The sequence below is a fragment of the Patiria miniata genome, unplaced genomic scaffold (genome assembly GCF_015706575.1).
Source record: "Patiria miniata isolate m_02_andy unplaced genomic scaffold, ASM1570657v1 HiC_scaffold_30, whole genome shotgun sequence".
Lineage (NCBI taxonomy): Eukaryota > Metazoa > Echinodermata > Asteroidea > Valvatida > Asterinidae > Patiria > Patiria miniata.
Genome location: NW_024037070.1, coordinates 355,951 through 367,238, shown reverse-complemented (window position 1 = coordinate 367,238; position 11,288 = coordinate 355,951). Strand labels below are relative to the sequence as shown.

General features: G+C 42.2%; 1 long non-coding RNA gene across 1 annotated transcript; it reads left to right on the top strand.

Annotated features, from left to right (window-relative positions):
* LOC119739406 lies at window positions 1–11,071 on the top strand. Its single transcript, XR_005272567.1, has 4 exons — window positions 1–144; window positions 575–682; window positions 3,470–3,575; window positions 10,035–11,071. It is a non-coding gene; the product is annotated as an uncharacterized LOC119739406 (long non-coding RNA).
* Window positions 11,072–11,288: the final 217 nt, after the last annotated feature.

Genomic DNA, 11,288 nt, shown 5'->3' with positions numbered 1-11,288 from the left:
TTTTTTAGAACGAAGCATCCATATCCATGTTAATTTCCTCGCAGAGGAAGGGAGGGCGCGCTTGTGACGGGGCACTGGAGCCGTGGAAGCGCAGAGTCTTGGAGTCACAGAGTCGCGCGCCAGTAGAGGGTGCAATTCTCGGAGGTAGGTCGACTACGGCTCCACGCAGCCATACGGAGGCGCGGATATAGAGTGAAGTGGCCCTGTATTCTATAGTTGTGCCCAAAAATGTTCCACGCAAGGTCAGGGTTGTCAGATGTTTCAATATCACTCCAAGGAACCTGTCTAAGGTCATTAATAAAATCACTTTCATTAACTGTACGGTACGACCATCCCCTGATGTTACAGGCAGGCCCCTTAGGAGCTGACCTTTATGCACAGCATAGATTAGTGAATGGTCACTTACAGTTGATGTTAAACACCATTGTGTGAGTACATTTCTGGACAAGATGTCCAGACATGGTCAATGAAGGTTTCAGAAGTACGAGTAATACGAGTTGGTTTAGACATAACGTGAGTTTAATTGAGGTGTTGACATTAAACAATGACTTTAGTTCTCATTGCTTATCCTTAGCTTGGCAGGGGAAGTTCTGACAGATATCCACAGCATGATACCTCACCAGTCAAGATAATATCAAGCAAGTACAGACCAGTCAGGAGGATATCAAAACCAACACAAGAGGTTTGTCAATAGCATCTTTTTATTTGTCTTCGTTCATGGTAATGTGAGGGTAGGCGACGCCCGGCGGCAGCGTCCCTGGGTTTGAAGAACTGACGATCCTTCGGATTGGAGGGTGTGTGCCCTCACGGCAAGAGGACTCCCAACAAAGAAATTCATTCAGGTCTTGGTTCATTAAAATCCTTGGTGTATAAAATCCTTGGTGTATAAAAACTCTTGTGTATCAAATCCCTGAAATATAACAACATAAATAAATATCTGATACAAAAGTTAATCATACAAGTTCTACGGCATTAAATAATTAAATCTCTACAACATAATAATAGTAAATAAACGCAATCAAAATATAACCTTGACTCACCCAACTCTTGTTGGTTTGCAATCATGGATTATAAGCCTGTGTCATCACCTTGTGCAATGTACCTAGCATACATGAAAGTAATGTAAATATAGTTTAAATTTATAAACAAACTTCCCTGTAAAATCATGCATTTCACAGCGCGCAGCTTAAAATAGAAAATAATACATGTACCGTGCGCGATTGTCATGGATACGACCCCAAAGGTGACCAAAAGTTCCCACATGTACAGCGCGCACGTGAGCGTAATGCTGTATAGAAAGCAACGCTTCACAGTGTACAAGTACAAATTGAATACAAAATCTACGTGTAAAAGTTGTGACACGCGGGTTCTGTGAATCAAAGTTTAGGCAACAAAAGTTATCCAAAATCAATGCAAATTGATCTAACCCAAGATTAATCTCCAGTTTCAGATACTTCTGTGATCCTTTACGATACCCACTGTTCATTCATTACACCCAAATCATGATTTAAAAGCAACATAAAAACGGGATATTTACCGGATCGTTTCTGGCTATCCTGCACTTATTTCATGCAGAGTGCATATGAGAACTGCACTTAAAAGGGCGCCCTCTTGGGCTCAGAGGTTGACACTTAAAGTGGGACCCTCACATTAAAAAAAACAACAACTTGGGACTCCATACATAAAGGGTAGATGGAGGGGACACTGATTTTACGGTGAATGTGCCTGGACCCGTGGCATTTTAACTTCGGCACAATGCACCATCAGCAATGTGTTCAAATGTCCCTCCCAGTGGTTCCCCTAACTTTCCTTTTTTGTGTGAAACCATTGTTAGTGTGTAATTGTGCATTACATTTGTAAGATGATGATAGGCCCTTTGCTCAGTTGCGGCTTCACTGGCAAGTTTAAGTGACTTACATATATGCAATACTTCTTCTTAAAATTAATGTGGCCTGACGTTGCGAACTTAGCAAGTTCTTCTTCAGAGGCTAAAACAGAAATGACAGAGGTACATACATTAACATGGGGGTGCACACAAACATGCAGGGCTGAAAGAAGAAACACAAAAGGAGGATTAGGTGTGAAAGGTGTGGAAAGATGCAGGGGAGGGTGGATGAGAGAACAAAGAAACAAAGGGAGAGGGCAAACCACAAGGGGTCTTGTGTAAACAGGGGAGGGACCAGAAAGGGGAAGGATCAAAGGTCACAGGGAGTGGGAACGGACAAAAGAGTGTGAGAGTGAAGGGATGATGCGGGGGGGGGGGGGGGACAGTATGGAGGTAGAAAGGGATGAAAGATGGGGGAAGATGGGTAAACACAAACAAGGAAGACCAGGTGGATTATCTGTAAAAGAAGACAATGGAGGAAGCAAAGGATTAGTCATTTCCAAGTTGGATGTTGAGACCATGTGGTTGAATAGTTCGAAGACGATTCATCCACACTTTCTCTCTGCTGAGGCGAACTGAGTCCTTGCGATGGCCAAGAGATTCAATGCCCTGCAAAATCATATCAGAAATGGAGTGGTTAGGCAGGTTGAAGTGATGACCAACAGGGGTGTCTAGTTTCTTGGTGTTGACCGTTGACCGGTGGGCATAGAAACGCTTCTTGAGCGTATTCTTAGTCTCACCTACATACTGCACTCCACAGACCCTGCAAGAAATGAGATATATGACATTAGAGGTGTTACAAGTGATGTTACCAATGGTTCTGTGGGTAGTGACAGAAGAGTGGCCAGAAAAGGAGTCAGACTCCTGGATATGAATCTGGCAGACAACACATCTGGAACTGCACTTGAAAGTACCATGCTGGGTGGGAGGGGATGCATCTAAGGAAGGGACTTCAGCTCGAACAATCAAGTCCCGTAGATTTCGAGGACGCCTGTTAGCCAATGTGGGGCCGTCGGGGATGGCGCGGGCAAGGCGATCTGAAGTGTGGAGGATATGATGATTGTCATTAGTGATTTTGCGAAGGGGAGGGAGATTGGGGTGAAACGTGGTAACCAAGGGAATCATGGGTTTGGCCATGGCATCGGGGGTCTTTCCCGTGAGAGCTAGATTTCTGGGGATAGATTAATTTTAAGATTTATATATTCCAGGTCCATCCAGTCAGTAAGCAGTTTGCAGCAGTTTTACTTTTTTTCATATATATGCAATACCTTAGCAATGTGCAATGCAAAGAAGTCCTTGTTTTGCAAATATTGGCTCTCGATTGCTCCGATGTTGCAATTGTAGCTACACAGCAAAATTGTTATGTAATTTCTGGAAATACGATGCAGGTCACTGAAAGTATTCACCACTTCTACAATTGCTCGGTCCAGCATTCTGCCTTCGAAAATGCTTTAGGCGCATCAAAAGTGTTATGAGCATTGCATTGATTAATCTATGACTGCTGCTAAAAAAATTAATAAATAAATAAGTGTGTTCTACTTAATTAGCTTGTTAAAATGGGAGATCTTTTTAATGAATTTTTAGGTACAGCAACCACCCAGAACATCAGTACCATCTTGTACTTTTGCAAGCAAGCCTCATCATCAAACCTGTCCAGAAAGAACAGAGCAACCAAAGCAAGGACACACAGGTGACCAATCTTAATGGTATCATAATGATGACAATGTGTTTTCTCCCATCCCTCTAATGGAACGTTTCAGAAATGACCATAAGGCCCAACCACTTTGCGTGTAGGCCACATAGCATGTTTCAGCCACATGCAGACTTGTATTTGAGTCACCAAACATCGAGTTGAGTCCGAGTCGCCTCTCCTAAGTCCTGAGTCATGCAGGTTGAGTCCGAGTCATGTGTCACAATGGTTGAATCTGAGTCTGAGTCATGAGTTACCCTTAATTTATATTGGAAATAAACTTCAAACCTCACAGCGTAAATGTTCCATTTCTTTCACAGCTTTTCTCTAATGTAATGAACTGGAAATATTCATAAGATGGAATAAAAAAATACATACATGTCAAATAAGGCAAGGCGTCAGATAATCTGGTATCAAACACTATCAAGCTAGTATTTACATAACATCAAGTGTGGACGCTGGGGTACATTTTTCAAAACAAGCCAGCCAGTACTTAAATGTGTTTCTTTTGCACGGCAAAGACTGTATCGCTTGCTCAGGAAAGCGTTGTCTTCAAAACAATTTGTGATTTGTGGTAAGTTTGGTGGAGTCCCAAGTCACGCAAGTTAAGTTTGAGTCCAAGGCTGAGTCATGTGTCATCATGACCCGAGTCCGAGTAATGGTAATTGGACTCAAGTCGGACTCGAGTCCTAGTCCCAGTCCATGTCATGAGTCATCAGTGGCATAGCCAAGTGGGGGCTGGGGGGGGGGGGGGCACAAATTCCCAGTGCCCCCCAGGTGTCCCCCCAGGGTCGTTTGAAAGTATTTGTTTGAGTGATTAAAATGAAGAGAAATCTAGATGACTATTTTTGACTTCCCTGAACTGCACATCTTTATGAAATGTGAATAACATGCTAAGAAAAAAAGAGGGGCCCCTAGCGTCAAAATATGGCCCAGCCCCCCCCCCTCCAACCGCTTTTCGAATTTGCAGGACTTGCGGAAAATGGAAAATTGGGAGAAGATATTGTTGTTGGGTCCATCCTTGGACCTTGCTGTGATTGGGCAGGCTTAACAGCTTAAAGCATTGTTTCAGTTTTTGGAAAATACAATTGCCTGATTGAAAATACAATTGCCTATAAAATTAAATTTCTATCCTCTTGCTTAAAGTGAGGTACAAACACATATTTGTCTTTTAAATGTAAATGCTGACATATATACTGATTAGTTTTTAAAATATAGTTTGAACAATACCCACTCCCAATGCCAGACATACAATTGTAGTTACTTTTACCTTAGGACACTCACTGTCGGGCAGAGATCAAGAGAGGTTTTCTGGGTCAGAACCCCCCCCCCCCCCCCGCTCTGACACCAAAACAAAATTATATCAATTATAGTAATAATACTTACCTACATGTCCGCCACAATCAGACATAAAGAAATCCGATGGGCCTGGACCCCCCCCCCTGCAAACATTCCTGGATCCGCCCCTGCTCGGTATATAAGAATTTCATTGTCATTGCTGAATTTGCACTTGGTGAATGCAGGAACGAAATGATGTGCCACATTGTAAACTCCAGGGTTTACAATCTTTCATGGCATTTGGTGAACTAAAATGACTAAATGCTATTAGTCATACAAGAACATCACCAACTTGGGTGTCATGAGTCCTTTTTCTCAGTATGCCCCTCTTCAGCATGATAGTCCTTATTTCTTTGTCCAGTGGCTGGCTTCAGTACGTCAACAGATGTTTGGTGCCAACAACTCAGTTTGGTGGTGCCCTGCGTGGGCTCCCATAGTATGAGAGGGCAGGCAGCGAGCTCTGAGTGGCAGACACAGTGACTAGCTAGCCTCCTTTCTCCCCGACTTTAATTTACACCTTCGCATGTAGTCCTCTCATAGCCATTGAGCACCAAGTGCAGGATGTGCATGTAGCACCCATCCAGTGCCTTCTGCTGTGCCGATGAATAGACGGCACTTGAAGTCATCTCTGAGCTCAGATTTCTATGCTGACTTCATGTTGTGGAGTGCGCTCCATCTGTAGGCCCCTGCTCCGTTGAGGCGATCAAAGCAGTCTAGTACTTGAAACCCTGCAAACCTCTAGCACAGTACCATCCATGGCAGTAACAGTGGTGTCCTCAGTGTTGAATGCCATGACCTTGGTCTTCTTGGCATTGAGCTGTAGCATGACCTTCTTACACTCTCTTGACCACCAGCAGCATCCTTCTGGCTTGCTCCGCTACATTTGAGGTCAAATTTGAAGTTGTCTGCGAAGTCGAGGTCCATGATGGTGACTGGAGGGATGTGAACACTTTTTCGCCTTGTCATTCGCCTTATTATGCTAGTTGTTCAGCAGTTAAGTAACAGTAAGTGGCATTTAAGTCACTTAAGACATGTTTGCATTGACTTACTTTTGCCAAAAAAAGTTATAACACCGATTGTTCGTTATTTTTTATTTTTGGCAATTTTTACCTATAGTCGCACTAGGATTGATTTTGGTCATTGGAAAGTCATTTGCTATATATCTGTGCCACCACTTCTTCTGACCTAATCTTCTGACCAGAGGTCTAGAAAAAAATGTAAATGCTGACATATATACATAACAGGGTTCAAATCCAGCTGCTGGCCAAAGTTGTGTCCTTGGGCAAGCCACTTCACCCCCACTTATCTTCACCCAGGAGTATAAATGGGTACCAGCATTTACCTGTGATGGACTGGCATCCCATCCGGGGGGATAGAAATATTCTGTCATTGCATGCCGCTGAAACTGGAGATAAACATCAGCTTGATGGGCCATATTGGCTTCTGACAGAACATTATGTATCAATCCTTACAATCAATTGATATATACATGTGTACGTATTGATTTATTTAGATTTTTTTCATCAATTTTTTACAATGAAGGAAAACTGACAAGGTTTATGCATAATAATTATAAGTGGAAAAGAGAAATTGACTGAAGATTTAAAAAAATATATATGTATATAACTAACCATTATTATCTCAATTCCCAAATCAGTCTGTGTGCTAATTTTTTTTTTTTTGAAACAATTTACAATTTCTGCACACTTGTAGGAATTGCCAGGAAAGGTCAAAAATAAAATCTGGAAATCACATTCAAATTCATCACTTTGTAAAGGTTAGTAAAGTCAATTTATGATCAGGGATATGCAGTACTGGTCAGAATATAAAGTTTCTATGAAAAAATTACAATGTTCCTTTTTTTTTTATCTTTCTCGTCAGCCTTTCTTTTTTTCTGCAAGAATACAATACCATTGTACAGGGTGAGTAAAAGAAATATCCCTTTTGGATCAGGGGTGGCGGAAGGCTTTTCAAACTGGGGGGGGGGGGGGGGGCAACACCAAAATGGGGCACTTGCTCAGAAAAAGGGGCACCTTCAGTCGGTGTGAAAGTAGAAGAAAAAAATATGGTCCTGTTCATTTTACTATAAACCTACATGTGTATGATGAGGAACAAATTATGAATATGTGATGCGCGATAAAGCTACACGAGTCGTTTGTCGACCCTGGTCAAATATTTTTTTTATTACAGATTTGGAGAGAATACAACCTCAGCATTACTGCTGTGAAAACCGCATGCTGATACCATCTTTAGTGCAAAAATTATGGAAGTTGGAACACCAAGCAATGTGATGAAGTGATGCGATGAAGTGGCCCTATTTTGGCCTGTATCTCCAAATTAAAATTTCTGACAAACGACTCATTTACCTTGATCGCATCACATCTTGTCCATTTTGCTCTTTGTGTTTCTTTTACCTTGACATTATGTAGAGAGACCTTTTTTTTATCACGAGAGGAGCACTGTTGCTTTTGATGGCCAGTTCAGTGACCATTTTGTTCACTAAAACAAGTAACAAATAATTGTGAAGAGCACTATAATTTTGTAGGGACCAGTTTCAATCTAGAGGGGGGGCACAATTTAAATGTTGTGATGGAGGCACTAATTTTCAATTTTCAGTGGCGGCACCAGACTCTAAACTTTGCTGGGGGGGGGGGGGGAATGAAATATTTTGTTGGGGGCAGTCAAAATAAACCCTGTCAATGGTCAGGAAATAAGCCACTAGAGCAACTTAGAAGTGTATAGGTGTAGATTGGGGGGGGGGGGGGGTGTTTGGGGTAACTTGGGATGCTTGGGCTGTCGTGACTTCTGACTAAGTGACCTTTGGCCTTTATTCTCGATCGGTATGGGGCGCCTTAGGTGACAAATTTAGATTAATGAGTACTACATCCTTTTCCCCATGTTCCACCTTGAATAAAAGTTATGCACATGTGAAAATGGAATCTGTCGAATTTAAAGATGATGATTGAATAAAACAATGTCGAAATAAATTCTGAACTGTTTGAGTGTCCTTATTTTGATGTCTCTACAAGGGCGGATCCAGAACACAATTTTTTGGGGGGCCAAAAAAAATTTGGTCCCACTAAAAAGTGGGTCAAAAAAACTTACGGCGTGGGGTTCGGGGCCCGCTTTGGCCCGAGACTTGTGTGGAGTTTCAAAGAGACGGGTGTGGAGTGGCCTGTCATAGAGTAGTGCAGCAGGTACAACTCCTGTTGTGGCATGCAGTGTTGCGTGGTAGTTTTGCAAGAACTTGTACAGACCTTGCTTCCATGGCATGCCATCAGCGATTGCAGTACGATATGTCTTTTTTACTGTTTTCATGAAGCGTTCCACCTCCCCATTGGCACAGGGCCAACGTGGGGTGACTTTCCGATGATGGAACCCCAGGTAGGCTGCGAAGGATAAAAACTCCGTCCTGTTAAAGGGTGGTCCGTTGTCAGTGCGGACTACCTTCAGCATGCAGAATGTGGCAAAGATGCGATCGAGTTTGGGGCATTAGTGATCTGCTCGCGAGAGCAACAATCAAAAGTTCATCCTTGTCATTGCGTTGGGCGAGGATACCAGCTAGGCCAACTGGGCTGGCATCAACTACGAGTTCATTTTTCCAACAATGCGCAACTCCTTCGCGGATCTGGCGGAGTGCTAGCTGGTGTTCAGGTCCCCATTGCCAGGGTGTGTCTTTCTTTGTCAACTCGCAGAAGGGTGCGGAAACGGTGGCAAGATCAGGTATGAACCGGCTACAGTACGTGACCAGTCCGAGGAAGCTGCGTACTTCGCTTGTGTTGGTAGGGTCAGGTACATTTTGGATGGCATCTACTTTCTTCTTGCCGGGGGAGATGCCGGTGGAGCTGAATACATGTCCGAATTATTCGACACGTGATTTGCCGAAGCTACACTTGTCTCTGTTCAGAGTCAGGTTACATTCGTGAATGCGTTGCAGACAGGCTGTGAGGCGTGCGTCGTGTTCCTGTTGACTGCGGCCAAACACTAAGATGTCATCGCTGATGTTGAGTGTGCCTGCGAGGCCGCGGAGCGCAGAAGAGATGGCGTTCTGGAAAACTTCGGCTGCAGAGCAAACGCTGAAGTTTAAACGCTTGTAACGGAACAGGTTCTTGTGTGTTGAAAACACAGTCAGATGGTGAGACTTGGGGCCAATTCAACTTGGTGGTAACCTGCGTTTAGGTCAAGTTTGCTGACGATGGTGGATCCGTTGACCCGGGCAAGAATGTCGTCGATGGTGGGTGTAATGTGACGCTCTCGCTTGATGGCAGTGTTTACGTTTCGCATATCAACACACATGCGAATCTCGCATGGTCGATTAGGCTTTTCGACCACGTGGATGGGTGAAACCTATGGGGTTGGCTTATTGCGTACAGGCTCAATGATGTCAAGGCGAAGCAGTTTGTCCAGCTCATTCTCGACTTTCTTTCTGACATGAAACGGGACAACTTTACTCAAATGCCTTGGACAACCTCACTCAAATGGCATCCAACTCTGATCACTTTCATACCCGGATCCAACTTTGGTGCCAGTTCTAGCTGGCGGTTGTGCCTGTGGATCTCCTGTGTTGCTGTGGAAGCTCTCCATTCAAGTTCATGCGGTGATTTTTTCCAAAACAGTTAACATTAAAGGGGGCACTTTCTCTCTATGAAAGGGTCAGATTCAACATGCTTCACTTCCCGAAGTCCGGAAAAATATTAAGAACACACCAAATTACGTTTAACAGACGCTCTTTCTGTTGTAATAAATATATATTTTCCTCCACTATCTTGGAAGACACATACATCCAAGCTATTGCAATCATGTATCTTCAGGGTTCAATGTCATAAAAATACTTGAGATACCTTCTTAAGAGCTGGACTTTTTCATTTGTACAAACCCTTAAGTGCATTGGCCTGGTAAAACTATATTTTATAGAAACTGACAGCACGACAATCTTGTTTTGGACAGCATGGCCAATTTTGGACAAATTTACTGACAGGTAGTAATGTTCTTTACCCTTAATTTCCTCGTTAGTTGATCAGAGATTGTCCTCTACAGTTCATGCACATACGCCATTACAGAGCAAAAGTTTAATACCAAATTCTAAATTCAATATATGTTTGTGTTATTCTCCTGCTGTAGATAACGATTCAGAGCGACTTGATGACCTAATGAATTCAATCCAACGCTTGAAGGAGGAGAAACTAGCTCAGATAGAATGTTCATCACCCTTAACAAAGCTATGCAATGAGTGATTGAGTTCTGGAGAATTATGACTTGTTTCAAGTTAATGTTCAATTTCAGTACCTGCTAATTAAGAAAAAAACTACTTAGCAAGGATAAGTGATGCGAAAAGAATTCCAAGTTCGAATTTAACAACTGACACACTACATATGACAGCTCATGATGAATTAGTGGTTCTGTAGGAGCAGTTTTTATGTCCAATTTGACCCTTTGCTAGGATGATTATTCACTGAAAGTTGATTGTTTTACCTGTGAGAGTCAGTCCTTAATCTTGATTTGTGCACCTACCGTTTGAATCTTTAACATGTAGCTTGAAGGATGAATAATCACATGTGAGGTAAATTATGTCATTAAATATACATAATTTATAAGCGACTTATACAGAAACCTGATCCTTCATTACCTTTGGCAAACTTGGATAAGAATAATACTGGAAAAATAAGCCTGACATGGCAAGAGGCGTATTAAATTTTAAGCCTTCCACTTGTACAATTTATGCAATACTCACATCATCTATCATATTAATCACGGTTGTCATTGTATGGCATTTTGAATTTACGGGCCTGTTTGTAGAACATAATGAAAATAGATGGAATGAATTCGGAATAATGTACTCTAAATGCAACACGCAAGCACAACAAACGTGAACAACGACATTTTCTAAAAGTATGATGCACATGTTTGCGTTTGCGCACAGCAAAATAAAACGCTCATTTAATACTGATTGTGTCTTTCGGTATTTGGCATTAATTAGCTCAGCATAGAATACAAGTGCAGATATACAAGTAGCTGTATTCCAGTTTTCCATAGGTTTGTGCACAAACATGTACATGTATGCGTACAGTAGGCTTCACTTTATATAGCAAGTTAGGGCTCTAGTATTTAATAGCCCTATTAAAGGGGTTGTGAAATCTTTTGAAAACACTTTATCCCTAGCTTCTGCTTCATCTCTGGCTTCATCATCATTATATCTATCCAAACCAAGAGGACACCTCAAAAGTTTGGCCTGTAATAATACAACTTGAGCAGCATTCTTTCACGGTACACTCTTAAGGAATCCTAAAGCTAAAACTGGAGATGAAGTCAAGGTTCCAAAAACTCCACAATGATGGCTGTGAGTATCCATTAATTTATTATTGTTGTGTTTCAGTT